Consider the following 12,867-nt stretch of genomic DNA (forward strand, 5'->3'; position numbering starts at 1 on the left):
TCAGAGCTTCCCAGAGGAGAATAGGAGCTGCTATCTCTCTCTTGCACACTCCACTCACTTTTAGACTGTTTCTTCGTTCCTTACCTCCCACCCCAAAACTCCTTCATCGCATATCAACAGCAGGGTGAAAAGCCCCTCGTGACTAATATTCATTCACACCGTTTCCCTCCTTCTGTCTCTGGCTGTGTCTCTGTCTCTCTGTACCACTTTCAGGTTACAGCTCACACTTTAATATTCCGCCACTCATCCTCATAATGCCTTCTTCCTCCTGCCTCTTGCCTCTACATTCTACCACCTCCCACCGTCTTTAATATTCTGTCTGTCAACCAAATGCCTGTTCGTTGGACTCGGTCATAAGTCTCAGATCAACTACAGTTACGGAAGGCATGATGTCCTTGACCTTTCTTTCATCTCTGATCTAAATGCTTCACTTTTTCTGGATGTAAAGTGCAAACAATCCCATGTAATACCTAGTTCCATTTGTTTTCTCGCCGCTTTATGATTTATAGTTCTGTTGCTTCTGTTCTTTAACTATGCTAAAGCCATCTTTTGCTCTGTGTTTTGAAAACAAAATTCTTGAGATCTGTGTTTTTAGAGAGCTTCTCTAGACTTCTTAAATGTAGGTAAGCAACCATATTTAGAGAAATATGTAATGCTTAGTACTTTAGGTCGAAGAGACTGAAGGACATAGCAGGTTTGCATAATCCAAAAATCTATTTGTAGAGATCTAATGGGACAGAAACTAAAAATCCCAATGAAAAATAAATCTCTTCTTGTTTTTCTGGCTTACAAATCTCTAATATAGGCTAGATGCCATAGGGAGTTTGAAAAAGTTTATCTAAAATGAATAGCTATCTTTCCCCAGATGATATGTCCCTCCAACAAAATGAGATACCACCAACAATTTGCTGACAGTAGCTATGTTTTCATTGTTCATGAAATTGTGCAAATTGGAATTACGAAAATAAATTTACTGATTAGAAACATTTTCAAAAGAAATTAAAGTTTTTCTATAAAGTTTAAGCAGTAGGACGAGGTGGTTTTTCAGCCATGTTGTTATTGGTGTTTTTCTCTAAATTGCAACAGGAACACCTTTTTCGCATTAGTTTGTAGACATCACTATTGAGCTTATTTGTAGGAGCTGGACTCTAAAGACAGTGAACAGCTGGTTCCACCAGAGATCTCACAGCGTTGCACAATTCATCAAAAGTTGGGTTTGTCATTCGAAAGTGTTGAATCCTTAGCTCTTCTGTAAAATAGCAGACTTCAATTTCCCCAAAATGTTACATAGATGCTCCCAACGAGTTTGTTGCTCCAAAGTCTGAATAAGATGCTAACATCTCCTCTGACGGTTGATAGATGATGTGTGCACTGTCACACATTCACAACAAGCTCATCTATGTGTGATTTTAACTGCATGTCTTTCTTAATGGAAACACCACAATTGTGAAAGTGTGTTTCTTAAACATTCGTTGAATATCAAAAAAGTTTTTTACACATTTGTAATGGAAACAGTGTTGGCAATGAGAGAATGTACACTCTACAACAACTCGCTAAATATCCCCTTCAAGTGATTTAAAGTTTTATTAGATTATTTTCATAGGTACACATTTAAATTTTCAAACTAAAGACAGCTGAAAAATCAAATGATGCCAAGTTTTTTGCAGTTCTTCATGATAAAATATAATTCAATTAAAAGTGTACATTACTACAATTCATAAAGATTAATAGATTTTGTAGGCGACCAATTGACCACAAAGCTGCACAGCAAAAAACCACACTTTGTGTTCATACACAAAATAATTTTTTTGGGTGTGAACAAAAAAAAAAAAAATCTTTTCCACTTTGCAGTCACTCATAAAACAACCTTTGTTTGATGTTGACATGCTTTGTAATTTCAAATCATCTAGTTATAATTAAAAATGTGCTTAGTTGAACACTGGTGGAGTTCAGTTCCCTGTTCATGTAATAAAAAGGATGTAAGATGCCAATGTTTCCTGGCTTACCAATTCTAAATTTGCTTCCCTAACACCCGAATGGAACAGTCCCCCTCCAGCCTGAAGCTTCAGTTGGAACGTGTTGCTCTTCCCTTTAAATCTCATGTTATCGGAAGACTTTTATTTGTTCCTCAGGCATTTCTTGCATCTCCTCTGCCTTTGCATTCACTCCTCTCTCTGCTTGTCCCATCTGTCCTTCGTTGTCACACATCAGTTGTGTGTCAGTGACTGTTCGGAATATGTCAGCGCACCGTCTGGTCACCGACGCTTCATCTTGAACCGTACTTCATCTGTGAATGTTCCTTTCTATCTCATGTGTTTTCTTTTTGCTCTTCCATTCTCATTGTAAACAACTGACAATGTCTTTGAGGTATTTTATCATCTGTTTTCTTCCCTGAAAACATTATTATTATTCTAATTTTTTTATTTATTTTTTTTGCCTGAAAAATGGATGCGGACAGGCACACATCCTCAGCCTTTATCTTTCAACATTCAAATCCCATAAGCTCTCAAGTCCTCTCTTTAGAGAGTCTGCAGAAAAAGCTCAATCTTGCAGTCAATTTATCAGGCGGCCAAGTCGTCATTATTTCGTTCACACTGCCATGATCTTGCCATCATTAAAATTCATCCCTTACATAACCATCAAGGACATGATACCTCTTGCTGAGAACAAGAGCAGAGTACACAAACATCCACACGTACACACTCGCTGTCTTCTTTTAATGTTTCTATACATACTCACTTTCTCCACTTTAGGGAGATGCTTTGATTAAACAGGAGAGAATGCACAATGAGCTCAAGCTGGATCCAAGCGGTGTCCTATTTATAAAGGATGACAAGTCTCTCTGCCATATTTTTTTCAATGCAAAAAAACCCCCAAAAAAACAGGCAGTAGCACCTCCAGACCTCATGTATAGATTGTTAGGATCTTTTTATAGCTGCATATCATGTTGCTGTTTTAAGATAGAATCAGATTTGGCAAGGTCTGGACAAAAGTGAGGTAAAGTGTTGTTTTTTTTTTCCTAGAGGAGAAAGCTGCATCCTTGTGTCTGTGTTTGTTTTCGATTTTGTGGGAGGGTGCTTTGCATAATAGAACTCCAGCAGCTCTATGCTAAGAAGCGTGTCTGGCTGCAAACTTCCTCTTCTTTTGGCCGGGCCACCAGATGGCTCCTGTGATCCTAGGTTAGATGGACAATAAAGCTGGTGAGGTGAACCGGTTACTTGAAGTTGGTATTCTTCCCCTGAACTTCGATTTGGAAATTCGAAATTCCAACTCAGGTTGCTCCGGCTTGCTGAGTCCCGTATGGCGGAATTCAGGGAAAGGGCTTGTGAGTTTATCAGTAGTCAACACAAGCAGACAACCGATTGTTCACACACAATCATCTATACCTCTATACTTCAAAATTCTTTACTAATAAAAATCTTCAAAATGTCTCTGTTTATAAAGTTCAGGGCACCCAACTGCATTGCTTATTGTCTAACGAAATAGGTATCCATGCCACTTGGCTGTCTATGTCAAGCTGAGCAGGACGGTATTGATCCGAGATGCAGACGCAAAGTTCTTGATGATTATGGAGGAGCTGGAGTGATTCAAAGATCAGGTGGGAGAATCTATTCACGACAAACTCTCCAAATCTGAGAGAAAAAGTTCTGTTTGCAGTTTGCCACAAGTCACATACAGTATACAACAAAAAACTTGCCCTTGTCACGTGTGGCCAAATCTGAACTTATTGGCTTGAATTCACTACACTGTGCGATTGACTTTTATGGCATATTCTCATAAAGTTCTATCAGAATGGAACACTTCATTATTAGTTAATTAAAACCTCTGTTTCATTCATTGCCAGAAGATTCCTGTGTGATCCTCAGAAATTCCCTGCCCATTGAAAGAAAACGGAGCATGAGTGAAAGGAACATTAATGTAGCAATAGTGAGGGAGGGAGGAAACGCAGGAAAGAGGCTGAGAAGCTCAAGAGTGATTCAGCCATTGTTACTCATCCCTTCCGTTTTTGCAAGAGAGCTCATGTAGCGCGTATTTTAAGTACTCTCCTTCCGTTGTTCTCCTTTAATCCTGTTAGATAACTATTTTCCTCCCCTCCTCCTTCGGAGTCGTTTCTGTTCCTTTTCTCCTCCTCCTCCTCCGCTTCCCACTGCCCACTCAGCAAACGGCGAGCCCTACTGTACGCTTACTGCCATGAGAATGGCCATCGTGTGCCTAAAGATGGAGGGTGGAGAGGGGGAACAAAAGAAGAGGTGAGGGTCTGAAAGCAAGAAGCGAGCGAGGGAGATGAGAAACATGTGGAAGTGCTGGTAGGAAGGTGTTGGAGAAATCTGCTGGTCGGTGCAGGCTCATTTGTTACAAGGAGGGATGAGTGTGGATGAGAGCCAGGACGGAGGCAAGTGAGTTGTGAAGTGGTGCCTGCACACAGCATCGTAGTTAAGATGTGCAGAGACTAGCAGAAGAAATGGAGTGCGAGGGGTGGAAGGATATTCAAAGTTGAATAAATAAAAGCTGGTATAGCTGTGCATTACGGGGGGGATGGTGTACTGACATTAAGGTTCATGTGAAACCTCAAGACAAAGCTGTCTCTTTTTTCCCCATTTCTGTACTCTTTCACGGCGTCTTATGAAAGGAGGACATGCTTGGGCAACAGTCGGCCTGTTTGTGATGCAATGTTTCAAACCTGCCTTGTAATCGCCGGGCAAACAAAGTCACCAACCTCTCCATCAACACGCAACCAGAGCACACTTCTACCTCCATCAGGACTGTGTTTCACATAAGTTACAGTCACACCCCTGGACGGCTCTATCATTTACATGAAGACAATAACAAATCAGGCCGCTCCGGGGCCGTATCCTGGCGCGCCGTTGTTCCTTCGCCGATCGGTGCAGCCACTTAGCGCAGGTGAGGAGGAGGGAGTCACGTTCCCGCAGCTCCTCTGTAAAGTCAAAAAAGTGGGTCACAAGCAGAACAAGGAGGGAAAATTTGCTAGATCAATGGCACAGACTAGTGGTGAAGAGAGGTGGGAAGGATCTGCATGACCCAAAAAGATGCCCTGCATGTTCTCTGACTCAATAAATCAAAGGAGGAAAGAACAAGTCTGCCTCCATTTTTTTTTGTCCTGAAAGGTGATAAATTTAATCCAGGTTTGATAATGAGCAACCAAAGATTTCTGTTCTCATAAGAAGCTTTACACGGGAGGAAAATTGTGAGCGAGCTGTAGTGGAAAATCTATTTCATTCTTTCCTCCCTTCTTGCGCTTGAAGGTTTGACATTCTTTGGGGAAACTGGACTGTTGTGCTTGAGAACAACAGTAACTGAAAAATATGCAACAAAGACAACAAATGTTAATTTTGGTTAATGAACATGTTTCTAATTCAGAGGATTTGTAAGCCATATGAACATACAGTAAATTGTAAAAACATCCCTAGGACATGTTGACAATTTCTCCACCGCCGATTTCAATACATTTTGTTGGGGTTTTATGTAACAAAATAACACAATGTGGGCCATGTTTGTGAAGTGGAAGAAAAATAAGTCATTTTCAACATTACAAATAGACATCTAAAAAGTAGAATGAGTATTTATAATTATAGAAAGTATTTTTGGGTTATATCTCTACTAGCTTTACAGATCTAGACTGTAGACCAGAGGTATTAAACTTATTTTCATTTTTGGCCATATCAAGATTACGGATGTCCTCAAAGAGCTGGTTGTGGCAGAACGTATTGATAAATCTCCCCATTAACAGACTGTTGAAATATTAATCAACAGAAGTCTCTATTAGCATTCAATGAGCACTTATTGAAATTAAATGTTGGCCATCTTTACACATTCATTTAATTTACCGGTAAACGGATAAAAATCATAGCTTTGATTTGAATAATGCAATAGTATAGCATAGTATTATTATCTTGAAAGTTAATACTTTGATGTTTGTGGTTATGTGACAAAATGCGTAAATATTTTCAGGAAGAAGAACATTTGTAAAAGCCACTGTATCCATCACTTATGGGTAGAGCCAAAGTCAGTGCAGCTTTGGGCAGATTTTTTTCAATAACTTCCCTTCTTTCTTCCACCTAATCTGAACTGTAATAATACCTGTTATTGCAAATCAGCATTAGAGAGTTTTCTTAGGTTGACCTCAAATGAAAGGGGGCTGGAGGATGTAGAGAGTGATCTCAGACCTGTTAGAAAGATGCGAAACCTTTTAAGGTAACTCAACCAGTCGTCTGATTGACGTGAGGTGACGCAGTGATGAGAAAGGTGGCCTTTAAAAGGAGGATCAATGCTATCATCTTTTCCAAAGCTGACTGGGGAAAAGGATGGGACATAGAGGCGTAGAGTTTCATACCAGTGTCAAAAGAAAATGGAGCCACCTTTCAGCCTTTTTCCTATTTTACCTAATTCTTCCGCCTTTATCTTAATGCCTTGAAGTATCCTCTTCTGTTTCCTCAGCCTCTATAGTCTATATACACTTCCTTTTTATTTTTTTCTGCTCCCCACTATGTGTCTTCCATACACCATCTCACCCAGCCCAGTCTTTGCCCTGACAGCATGCTTATCCTGTTTGTGTTGATTACATATTTGAATGATTAACATTATATGCACGGCGAGCAGATTCTGATAGACTTTGGGGAAGAGCGGTTTTTGCATGATGGGAAGTTTTCAGCCTGACGGAAAATACGACTGATAAGTAGGATTTAGTAGAAGAAGCGGAAAAGGTGGAGTACAAAGATCTCATCTGCACTCAACTTTTAATCAGCCACAGTACTAATACATGTGTAATCCTTAGGATTTTTGGCTTTTGAAGGAAAACATAAAGTTGACTGTTAATGGGAGGGTACACTGCTTCAAATTAGTAAAATACAGTTAAGGCTGTAGATCTGAGACAAAATGTCAAAGTATAATTTCACAAGGCACTGTCCATATAACATAGTAGGGATGCAGCAGCCAGTTTATTTTATTAAACTCCACATAAACACGATAAAGTTTGATTCAAATATATAGCTTGATTCCTGATGAGCACATTTTATTAACTTTACCCTACTTACCTAAGCACATGTATTCTGTTAATGTCAGCCTGACTATGCGTCATAAATATCCAAACTTGCTTCCCCCTGAAGTGCATCTTTTTGCATAACTAGTCTGAATAGACATATGATGTAGCAGCACTTAAGTAATTCTGCAGATAGACGGGGGCTGAATTGGTATACACGCACAGAGAGGAGAACGTGAAAGGCAGATCATTTTCCAAATGCTCATTTTTAGCTGCCGTGTTTTGGGCATGGTGCAGCCGAGCTGACGCGCTGAAACACAGGGTTTTTGACACAATGGTGTCATCGTTGAGGACTGTGATGTTCGGCTCGCACAAGCAAAAGCGCTGCACCTGCTGGTAGCACACGAGCGCAGACAAACAAAGTGTTATCCAAAACTGCGTTGCAATTAGTGTCTTTGGGGGATGTCGCGAATCTTTATGACTCATTTGCCTTACATTGTTTCATTAAGGAGACGTGTGGCATATTGTATCTGCTAAGAAAGGCTGACAAAATCTGGAAACTGCAACGGCGGTGTCAATTTTTTAGAAGGGTAATAATAACATGAAAGTTTCTTCTCTTTGTGCTCAGTGTTTGAGTATTAATCTCATCAGATAATTTAGAATAATCTGGGGTTGATGTGTAAAAGGTTACAGTCACCAAACCACAACTAATTATGATTAGATTTTTGGCATCTTTCAGTTTACTGTCCTGTTGTTAGATGATGTGAATTTACATACTAATTTCATCCTTAAATATATCATTAAATAGTGCAAAAGCTTTCAGTAAAAGTCACAAATGAATAGAGATAATAGTCCAGAAAACTGCTGTTGGCAACCTACAAAAGTAAGGTCAGATACAAAAAGTCTCTGGGTGGCTCAGTTGGTAGAGCACATGTAACATGTGTTGAAGCTGTATTCCTCAACACAGTTGTCCTGGGTTCAATTCTAGGTTTTGGGTCATTTCTTGTATGTCTTTCCCATTTTCTTTCCTCCCCATTTCCTGTCCATGCACTGTTAAATAAAGCCCTCTAGAGCCAAAAAATATATATAAAAGAAAAAATAAAAGTTTTGGCTAAAGAAAGTGGCTGTTCACAGTGCTGTATTCAAGCATATCAGTGGAAGGTTGAATGGAAGGATACATGCAGCAGAAAAAGCTGCACAAGCAATAATTTATTCACATGATGTGAAATGCAGCTGAACTCATTCCGTTAAGAGCCCACCATAACATAAGCCAAACTGCTGCATTAGTTATGTTAAGTCTTAAATGAACAACAAACACTGTCAAAAGTATCATACCTAGGATTAGAACAAAAAAGAGGATGGGACTGTTGCTTAGTTTTCCAAAGCCATCTTTTCAGATTAAAGTAAAGTTGATTTAATTTGGAAATCAAAGCACCAGAGTCTGGAGGAAGAGGCATTGAATCCTCTATAGTCAGTGGTGATTTGGGGTGCCATGTCATCTGCTGGTCTTGGTCCACTGTGTTTCCAAAGTCCACAGTCAATGGAGCCGTCTACCAGGAAATCTTTCTCTCTACGTTTCCTTTTGCTGACTATCTTTAAGGAGATGTTGATTTAATTTTCCAGCAAGTCTTGGCACCTGCCTTCACTGGCAAAGATACCAACAGCTTGTTGAATGACCATAGTAATGCTGTGCCTGATTGACCAGCAAACTATCCTGACGGTAACTTTAGAGAATCTAAGGTGTATTGTCAAGAACAAGATAAAATACCAGAAGCAACAAGCCAGATGACCTGAAATTCAGGATTTCAGAAGGAGTTAATTTCGGGGTTTCATTATCTTTATGCATAAAGACTCCGATAAATAAAAGCGTAAAATATTTACTTTGTGTAATCCATATGAGTTTTACTTTATGAAATAAGTGATAAAAAATCTTGAACTTTTTCTATTTTTTTTTTTCTTATTTAAATGTACTTCTAGTTAGAAATTCCTCATGACAGTGCAAAATGTGTTAAGCACTGCATCCATCAAGACAAGCAATCATGTTCTCTAAACCGATCTGGATTGGGAGGTAAATGCTAATTTTATTGTACTAAAATTTACCTTAACATTCTGCAAGCTAACATATTAGCATGACAGTGATAACATCACTCTGAAGAGTAATGTTGCAATAACTAGATTAGCATTAGCATCCTCAATCGGATCGGAAAAAAATATGATGTGTTTTGACTGATGTCAGTTACCAGTTGACAGAGTGAGAAACATGCATTGCATTTGTGAAACATGGGTGTAATTTCAAGATAGGTGATAAGTATTCATATGGTAGGTGGACCAAAACTGTCCATAGATATTTTGTGTGCTATTCAAAGGTGTGTGAGACGACACAACCCGCAGTAAAAGGGTAACGGGTCAGTTTCACGTAGGCAGACCTCAGATTTACATGTTTACTCTGGTGTATCCTGACTGTTTATGTGACAGACACTTGACACATAATTATGTGGCCTCACTGTGTTGAAGTAGCGTTGCAGAATGCAAAAACACTCAGTTCTAATAAAGTGAGTAAATGAATGAGTGAACCATCTTGTGCAACATGATGTTACGAGCATTTCTGGGTATTTTATATTCTGAGGCATGCCTGAAAATTTGCACAATGTGCTCATGCATTAAGCACTAAACCAGCTGCAGTCGAACGTCATATTTACTGTGTCAGTGTTAGTGTGCAGTGAATTACCACTCGTTTATTACTACGTGAGATCTTCTAAACATTCAGTTGTGGCACAGGAAAAAAAAAAAAAAAAAAAAGCAAATAAGGCTTACATTTTATCCAACTGCTCCCACTTGGCACCCGTTTAAGAGGTCGTGCATAGACAGGTAATATCTTCACCTCCATCTCAACATTCTGGTGGTTTTACGAGTTGAGCCGCTGTCTCTGTTGGTTACTGTTCAGCGGAAGGTCATAAATGGGCGATTTATGTCTGAAGTGCAGCCAGGAATGCTGATGGTACTGTCAGAGAGCAGAGATACTGTCTGGTCTGACTCATATTTAATGGAATCTGTAACGTCCACAACTCCATGTCCTAACTCATGCACTTCACGCTGTGTGCTCACACAGAGAGAGGGAGTTAACATCCTCCAGCTGAGCGCCGGATATTATATAGAACGGCATAATATGACGGATAAAGATAAGGCTGTAAATTGGCTCCCTTGTAGCTCTAAAAGCGGTTTTTGCACTTTCAGCGTCTTGCATCACTTTCCAAATCTAATTTAAGTGCAGAGTCTACTGCCGGCGCCAAAATTAATCGTCATAGCAAGAGCGAAGAACACTTCATTAGCTCCCAGCGTTCCAGTGCAGTCTGCAAAGTATTACCTAAATGAAATGCATGAAATTAAACGCATGAACACAGTCTGACGATGTGATAACTATAACAGAGTTCATTAAAGTAACAACAGCTAATACAATGCTACATCGATTAGCACCTACTCTCCCCTCTGTGCCTGGTATCTGGACTTCCACAAACCACAATTGTTAAGATATGGGCATTTTAATTGCTGCAGACAGGGGTCCATTAGCATAGGTTCTTGGGTGGCTGTGGCTATGTTTCTCTAAATCATTAAGCTAATTATATGAGCTAATTAATCAGTATGCTTGGAATGAGGTGCAAGAGCGGGGCTGCTCTTTGTTGGCTTGCATAATAAAAGGAGACCACTTTTAGATGGGAAAACTGAGGAAAGGGAGGGAGCAGAGCAGAACTTTGATCTGCAAAATAAACATAGGATTTTTTTTTTTTTTTTTTTTTGCATATCAAGCACTCGAGCAACGAAGAGATAAACTTGAAAAGTAAGAAGGAATGTTCTGAAGGAGAAAAAAAACGCCTTGATGCAGAATATTGGAGATGGTCAGGAGGGGAGGTGTCTGACATCCAATTATTGGTGTCATTTTCATGCAAGATAACGCGCAGACTGGGGAAATGTCAATCACCGGTGCTGCTGTGACATTCTAGAATGCACTTTACTTCTCTCATCTCAGTTAGTTCAGTGCTGGACTACAAATAGCAAAGACAGGCATGGGCTGTACATAGTTTTGACAAGGTTTCATGCACAGTTTACCACTTTCTCAAAAAGCTAAGGTTGTTCTTTAAACCATGCTGTCACTGTCAAAAATTAATACATACATGAGAAACCATCCTACCAACCTTTCTTTAGTTAAAGATGAAGGTTATGTCAGCACTCATTGCTGGAGCCCATTTTTAGCTGCTCTTATTATGCACAGTTGGGAAAATCAGTTTATGAAATGTGCTTACACACTTGAAAAGAATGTGCTGATAACAAAGCAGTGTGTGTGGGTGTGGGTGTGTGTGTGTGTGTGTGTGGCTTTCAATTCATGTTTATCCCTGCTTTTGCTTTTTGTTGTATAAAACATTACGATACACTAACGCATAATAAATCCTCACCTCTTTGTCTTTTTGCTTCCAGGGAAATTCTGAGGAGTTCTGTTCTGTCTTCGCTCTTTGTCTGAGGCAGCAGTCACAACCGTTTGTTCCAAACAGGGTAAGATCTACTTTTTATAATCCCAAAAGAAAAAATAAAATAAAAAGATCATAAAGATTTTTATTTTTTTTTCCATTTTGTTTTTTCCACCAAACTTTATTCAGTGCAACAACAGGCAAGAGCTAGTGCTGAAAAAGCATTGCAATTGTGGGCTTATGGAGACTAGCAACTAGCAATAAATTAATAAATTAGCTAGGAACAAATTAAATGTTTGAAATTCACATATCTATTTGTAAAAGAAGTCTTACAGATTACACACTTTGTGTAGTTTCTCTTCGCTATGATTCTCTGCTAAAAGTGACACTGTGACATTGGAAAGAGCAATTGTTTCCTAGAAGTGACCTTTTTCGTAATGTATTGATATGTCTGTTTGATCAAAACAGTCCTATGCTTTTTTTTTCTAAATAACATCTGCTCCGGCACAAATCCTGGTTTCCTGTGGAATCACTTTAGCTGAGGGGTGGGAGAGGGTAACCACTATTGATGTATTTCTTCTTCTAAACAAATATTTTTCTGAGTTCAAATATCAATGTGCCAAACGATATGAAAAGGAAAAGGGTAAACAAGTGAAGCCAGAGAAATCAAATAAGGGGTCAGACAACTAAATGGTGTTAGTATGGATTAATGCACCGAAAGCATGCATGTCTGGACATGATCTATTGCTTAGTCACAGTAAATTGCTTTGCCATTTGCTATTTGATTTCTTGCAATAATTCACTTTGGTGAATAAAGTAAGTTTAATCTCTTTGTTTCAGTCAATAGTGCAATATAAAAATACAACTCGCATTTTATTCAGTCTTAGTTACAGATTTTATTGTTTTGCCAACTGAAAATATCAGGACAGCACGGATTAGCCAAGCTAAAGCATGCTAATGGTGCCCTCTGGAGTGCAGATATCACTACTGCTGCTGGTGTTTGTTTGCCACCGAGAAGAGAATGCGCCCACTCACACCTCTCCCAGCATTTCGCCTGAGGACTGACAGGTGCTGTCAGCAGTTTGTGGCAATTTGAGCACACATGCCAGCAAACACACACAGAGATGGTTCCTGAGGAAAATCAGCAGTGAGCTCACCCGATTCGTGACCCAGAAGTGCCTCACACTCACCCTCGGTGTCAAAATAATTGTATCATTTACCTTCCGCTGCGGTGTCACACATAAAGTACCACTTAACTCGCCACTCATTAGTTCACACAACCACAAAATGCTCCATATGCTCTCATAAATCAGCTCCTCTCAAAAATGTCTCATTATCATCTGCTTAACAGCGGTCTGGTCGGGATCATTAAAAGTGCAGTTCGTGTCCTCTGGAAGTTGAGTGAAGTTA

General features: G+C 39.4%; 1 protein-coding gene across 43 annotated transcripts in view; it reads left to right on the forward strand.

Annotated features, from left to right (window-relative positions):
• LOC122820557 (receptor-type tyrosine-protein phosphatase delta-like) overlaps positions 1-12,867 on the forward strand; it is a 437,628-nt gene that overhangs the window by 155,385 nt on the left and 269,376 nt on the right. For all 43 annotated transcript variants that reach the window (XM_044098059.1, XM_044098069.1, XM_044098058.1 and 40 more), the window contains one exon: positions 11,468-11,542. The gene's annotated coding sequence lies outside the window, so the exon portion shown is untranslated. The remainder of the gene's footprint in view (positions 1-11,467; positions 11,543-12,867) is intronic.

Source organism: Gambusia affinis, linkage group LG18 (genome assembly GCF_019740435.1).
Source record: "Gambusia affinis linkage group LG18, SWU_Gaff_1.0, whole genome shotgun sequence".
Classification (NCBI taxonomy): domain Eukaryota; kingdom Metazoa; phylum Chordata; class Actinopteri; order Cyprinodontiformes; family Poeciliidae; genus Gambusia; species Gambusia affinis.